The sequence below is a fragment of the Diadema antillarum genome, unplaced genomic scaffold (genome assembly GCF_040938485.1).
Source record: "Diadema antillarum isolate AM-2024a unplaced genomic scaffold, OU_Dant_1.0 seq00001666_RagTag, whole genome shotgun sequence".
NCBI lineage: Eukaryota > Metazoa > Echinodermata > Echinoidea > Diadematoida > Diadematidae > Diadema > Diadema antillarum.
Window position 1 is genome coordinate 926,623 of NW_027272364.1, and position 6,372 is coordinate 932,994.

The following is a 6,372-nucleotide window of genomic DNA, read 5'->3' on the forward strand; positions in this document are numbered from 1 at the left end:
AAAATCCACACAAATTGTCATAGACTTACAGTTGAAATCAACTTTATAATCAATCTTAACTCTTCATAAAACAGGGCCCAGCTGCAATACTGCTAAACAAATTAAAACTGTGCAGCAAGTGAAACATAAGAGTCACTGAAAAATTGGCAGTGGGCCCACTGATAGGAATTAATCAGTGTTTTTAAAACAGTCATTAATACATTCAGTCAATCATCATCATAACTATTCATCAGCCGAGGTATAAGTAGTTATACCCTATACATTAATATATATGTCTAGATTATGATGATCCAAATTGTATTGTTAATATGCACGATTTTATGGTAATTCGTGGATGGATATTGAAACTTTTCTTTTTTTTTTCATGTATAATTTTTGTGGTTATGCGCTCTGCTTGTTCCTCATCTGTGTTTACTGTGTTTGTGCAGAGAAAGAGAGAAGAGAGAGTGGGGGGAGGACTACGGGAGAGGGATGGACAGAGAAGGAAGGGGGAGGGGAGGAAGAGAAAGGAGACTGAAAAAAAATATTCAATGTAATTACTATAATTTTATAGCATGATTGTCATTTATACGAGTGAAAATGGAACTAACCAAAATGCAGTTTAATTCAGTATTTCTTTTTTTTTTCAGTCTCTCCCCCTTAAACTCTGTCTTGTTTGTCTGTGTTTTTGTTATCTATTTTTACGTGCCTACCCTATTTCTTAAGACACGTTTCTCTGTTCTTTAGGGGCCTATACTTAGTCATGCTCCACCACAGCAGTGCACTTTATAGCAGTATAGTGCACGTTGCGTCCATCATGTTACTCTCGCTTTCTTGCTTGGAAACCACATGATTTTTCTTTTTGGTTGATTGATTGATTGACTGATTGACTTAATGACTTATTGACTGAATGATCGATTGATTGATTGATTGATTGATTGATTGATTGATTGATTGATATATTAATTGATTGGTTGATTGATTGATTGATTGATTGATTGATGGATGGATGGATGGATGGATGGATGGATGGATGGATAGATGGATGGATGGGTGGGAGGACTGTTTAATTAATTGTTTATTTTAATTGATTGGTTGATTTTTATTTCATCGCTTCATTTCTTTTTTTTTTTCATACATAAACTGCAAAGTCACCTGAACAAAGGCTTTGAGCGCAATACTGTTTGAATCTATAGCTGTAGATTCTATGTTTTCATTTCTGCTACATCATCCACACGGACAAGCGGAAGAACAGTCGCCGGACTGCTCAAAGCAGTGCCTACGTGCCGTGCTATAGGAATGAAAATAAAATGAAAATGAAAGAGAGAAGTGATTATATAATATAACAACATCGATAATACAGAACGAAGCAGGTGTTCTTTTATGCATATATGCAAAACTAAGAATCACACGACCTTCTGTTCAAAAGAAAGACATAAACAGAAATAGAGAAGATGATCATTATGATATGTATAAGCAAACGCTTGACGAGATAATGGCCTCAGAAATTATAGTTGTCTGCTGGTATAAACAATATGACAAATTAGGGGGATACTCGAGTCACCATCACTGAGTGGAGAGGGGATAAAGAAGATATGAAGACAAAAAAGTTCAACGGTGCATTGTGCAAAAATGTGGAAAGTTTATGTGACGATGAGTTGTGTGTGTATAATAATGAATGCGTCGTTTATAATGTCCATACATAGAATTGTGTACATTCAGCTCGTGACCCTTTGTCCATTATAACTGAATCATAGAAGTGAATGAATAAGAAGCAATAGATGAAAGATAATACGTTAACAACATGCTCTGATAATCAGACATATTAAATATTGATTTTGATATCATGTCCCGAAGTTGTTTTTAGATATAAGTAAATGAATCGACAGTGTTTTTTTGTTTTGTTTTTTTTACTGTCGGGTGAAAGATTCCAGACATCGGGGCCACGATGTTTGAAAGATTTTTGCGCTAAGACAATTCTTGGGGTTTTCAAGATGATAATCATCAGATGAACGGCGAGTTGGATATATAACAATGAATATTTCAATTTCAATTTCAATTTTTTCAATCTATTTTCATATTTCTCGATGAAAAAAAATACATCAAATATAACAAAATTAAATGAATACATGATATCCGACTAGGAGACGTATTGCAAATACATAAAACATAACAGTGGTCGATCTATGAAGTTTGGAATTTGTGAATGAGTATGTAGCCCTTCTTTATAGGCTACATTATAGTTTTATTTGTCATAGACTAGTTATAGTCATACTGGCTATAGGCTATACTATAGTCGCATCATATTTTTAAATGTATGATGGATGTCATTTCAGCCACAAGTACTGGCTATGTTATGTATACTACTGTTTTGATGGTTATGATTCTGTGCTATTGATATTATGCATTAAGCATATGCTTTACACTAGTTTTGAGCAGGCCAAGATTCTCTATAATACAGTAACCAACAAACTAAAAGAGAAGTCTAAAGTCAATGCCTTGCATATCACAAGAGTTTATGTGCCTTAATACTTTGTAACCAAAGTCCAACACACAGGCACCCCTGCTCACATAAAGCACATAGTACTAGTCCTCCATTCATGGAGTGGAGTACAGTAGCCAGAAACAATAACTCATCCTGTTCTCGAGAGTCCGCAAGGACGATGAATCTTGAGGAATGGAAGGTCACTCTCTGACTTGTCGTTTTAATATATGCAGACTGGTCCATGTTATTTAGGTGTGAAAGTTTTTGTTTTGTAATTAATCCAACTATTTCTAGTGATAATATATCACTTTGTTAATATTGTGTCAAAGAGGGTTACTCAATGAATTTTGATATGTAACTTATTATTGTGTATTTTGCTTATCATGACCTGGTATTTAGCCATATTCTCAGGCAGTTTTACCTTCTAGCAGGAGAAATGGTAGGGTCTGCCCCCTTCCCAGCATCTTGGAACTACTCTCATCCTCCATATTTGAATTAACTTTTGAGAGGAGAGGAGTTGATGCCAGATTGCTGTTAAGATATTATTTTTTACCCATTACAGGTAAGCAAATACATCATTTCTACAGTTATTTTGAACTATTGTATATTATATTTTCAACATATTTGATTCATATTTGTGGATGGCATTAACTTAGTGAGATATAAATGGATTTAAATACCACTTGCAACTTAATTATTCCAGAGCACCATGTGGTGTCATATCTTGCAGATTAGTAAAATGATACTATGAATTAAACTTTATGTTTGTGACTAACACCCACATCTTGTTAAGTGGATATGAAATGCACATTGTTGAGTTTATGGCTATGCAGCTGCGTGGAGCATTTTATTCCAAATTTGCCCAAATTGCATAACTTCCGAAATAGATTTTGTATTTGATGCATTTTAAAATAATCATATATAAGCCCAAATAGTGACATTGTCTGGTCAATCAGATAGACACAAGCTCTTCTATCTGACGCATCAATGTCACAGGGTCAGAGCTTGAATGTCATAATGAAAAGCCCTACAAGACAATGATTGCATAAGTAGCCTCTTTGTCTGTGCATGCGTTTAAATGGGAACAAAATTATTATTAACCCTTAGTTCTAAGCAATGATTTTTGACAAATGATATTTCAGTTAATTAGTAGTCAAATATTTAATATATTGATTGATTATAAACGCTCTCTCCATATTTGAATTAACTTTTGAGAGGAGAGGAGTTGATGCCAGATTGCTGTTAAGATATTATTTTTTACCCATTACAGCCATCCACATCCAGACAACCCATACGATGAACTCGAAAACATAAATCATTGAGACCCTCATGCCTTAGTGGCACAATCCCTTGTGTTAGGCTTTAGTCTGTTGTATTGTAATTTGATATGTAGTAGTGGAACTTATAGTTTTAAATGTAACTTCGGTTATAAATGCTTACTACACACGTACCATGTGGGACTAGAAGCATCTGGAGTTCATACTCCCTATTTGTAAAATAATGTATATACGTTGATTGTTAGTTAACACGGAATAAAGGATATTATTCCTTTAAACAATGCCTCCTAGTATTGTATAGGCAGTGTCAAATGTACATGAGGATGTTTGGTGTGATGATTACTACTGAGTAAAGTATGAATGATTGTGTGTAGTGAATGAGTCTGGTTAGTGATGTGATATATCATGACTGTAATTGTGAGTATTGTATAGTCTGACATTGGTGTGTAATTCCAGTTATCAGTAGGCCGAAAGGTGGGGTATATTTCTACATTTCCTCTTTAGGGACAAGTTGAATCGAACAACTTTTCATTCCTTATTAATAATAATGTCAAAGACTTCCGCTGCGTATTAATACTACATCGGTTTGATAATTAATTCAATAAATTAACCGATCCTCCCCCACCCTAAAATTTTCGGTGCTACAATTGGTAGCAGAGCGAGGTTATATGTCATAATAATTTTAAGAATTGTTATTTTTCATATGATTTCATTTACCCAAATTATGTTGCAGGATTTTATTTTTTATATGCATTTAAGTATCTGCATTTTTGCTTAATATAGCTTTTTATCAAATTTTCCCCTTACTTGCTGTTCTGCACAGTAACAGCTATATGTACTTGCGTCTTATATTGACTGACCATTATTGACCTCAAACATACTGACACGGACATGTGCATTTTGACCTTGACTAGACCTGACATACTATAGCTCATAGCTCATTCATAGAGTAAGACCCATTCATCGGTCTGATCCCCATAGGGTTTAAAGGAATGTGTCATTCTGCCCTGTTTACACTGTAAATTTGCTTCTCTCATTTTGTTACTCTCTCGGTCTCCTCTGTTTTGTAAACTCTTTGTGGAGGTGCACTAGTGTGGGAAAGGGTCTCTCTCTCTTGGAGCAATTTTATGTGTTGTGATGCAATGCTGGTTATTTCACACAAGCATTGAATTTGGTGGACTTTTGAAGTTATTTGTTGGTGAATAATTTTTTTGTACCGCTTCAACTTTATTGCAATGCTGCTGCACACAGTTTTTGTTTTGTGATTTGCTATTCTCGCAAACTTGTTTTTCATGTCACCTACTGAGGCTCATTTATTGATTCTCAGGCTTATGACTGTTGGTTTTGTTAAGTCAACATAGATCTGATGTTTCATTTTTTGTCCTGCTTTCTCTCTCCTTCTCTAGTTTGGTCCTGTTGCACTGTTTGTGATTGTGTTCATGGATTGTTTTGCTGATGGTCGTTGATTTGCTTTTATGACCAGGAAGGCAATATTTTTGGCCTGCATTTTCCTTGTGTCTTGCAGTCACTGAGGCAGATTCTATTCCACATGATTCTCCAATTTTGTTGGTTAGCTTCTGCATGCTGATTCCTTGTACTCACTTTTGCGACGGATCATTGTAACTAGTCCCTGGTTTTTTCTCTTATTCATTGAAGTTTCTTTCACTCACCTTGTTTATATTTTGATATTGGCTGATTACTCTTCTAATATTTGTCAGCAAATTGATCAGCTATTTTGATTGTATTCCTAGTTAAATTGTGACGTGGAGCTTCTATATAGTTACTCTAAGGTTGAGATCGAGAACTTGCTTGCTCCAGTGAACCACTCAGTGTCACATTCTTTGAAGACTTTTTCGGTTATTTTGTGACATTCTTGTTTGATATATCTTGTTTGGTATTTTGTGTTGGCCTAAACATGGCATCTAAAACTGAAACCGACTCCCCTGTGCAGGATACTTCCTCTCCTCCAACTGTTCATGTTGATCTAAACATGTCATCTCAAACTGAAACCGACTCCCCTGTGCAGGATACTCCCTCTCCTCCAACTGCCGACTCGTTAGCAAGTTTTCTGGAGGAATCAGGCTTGAGCCGGGAGGAGCTGGAGACCCTAATTCAGGGGCACAAATTTGACCAGAGCAGCTCTAGAGTTCCTCCGAATTCTGAGCCTCCCAAGAATATAGTATTCAATAATCATCCCCCACGCCTGCCCAGACTTGGGATTTTCTCGGGTACAGAGCCAGTTAAACAAGGGGAGGTAGACTGGCAAACATTCCATGATGTTGCCCTCGAAATTGCCACAATGCCCTCCCTTGATGAGGTGTCAAAACGCAGGGAGATAATCACCCGACTTGTCTCTCCCGCCAAAGATTTTGCCAGGCAAGTGAGCAGCACGTGCTCTGCTGTCGAGTTGGTGGCATACCTTAACGGGATTTACGGAAAGGTACAAAACAAGAACCTGCTATTGCAGGAGTTCATGGGAATGGTCCAAGACAAAAATGAAAAGCCCTCTGACTTCTTGAAAAGGGGTCAATTAAAGGTTAATAAGCTGGTTGAGGTTGGGGAGTTTTCCCCCGAGGCAGCAACACAAAAGCTGTTTGATAGGTTTATGATGGGATGTCACGATGAGTACAT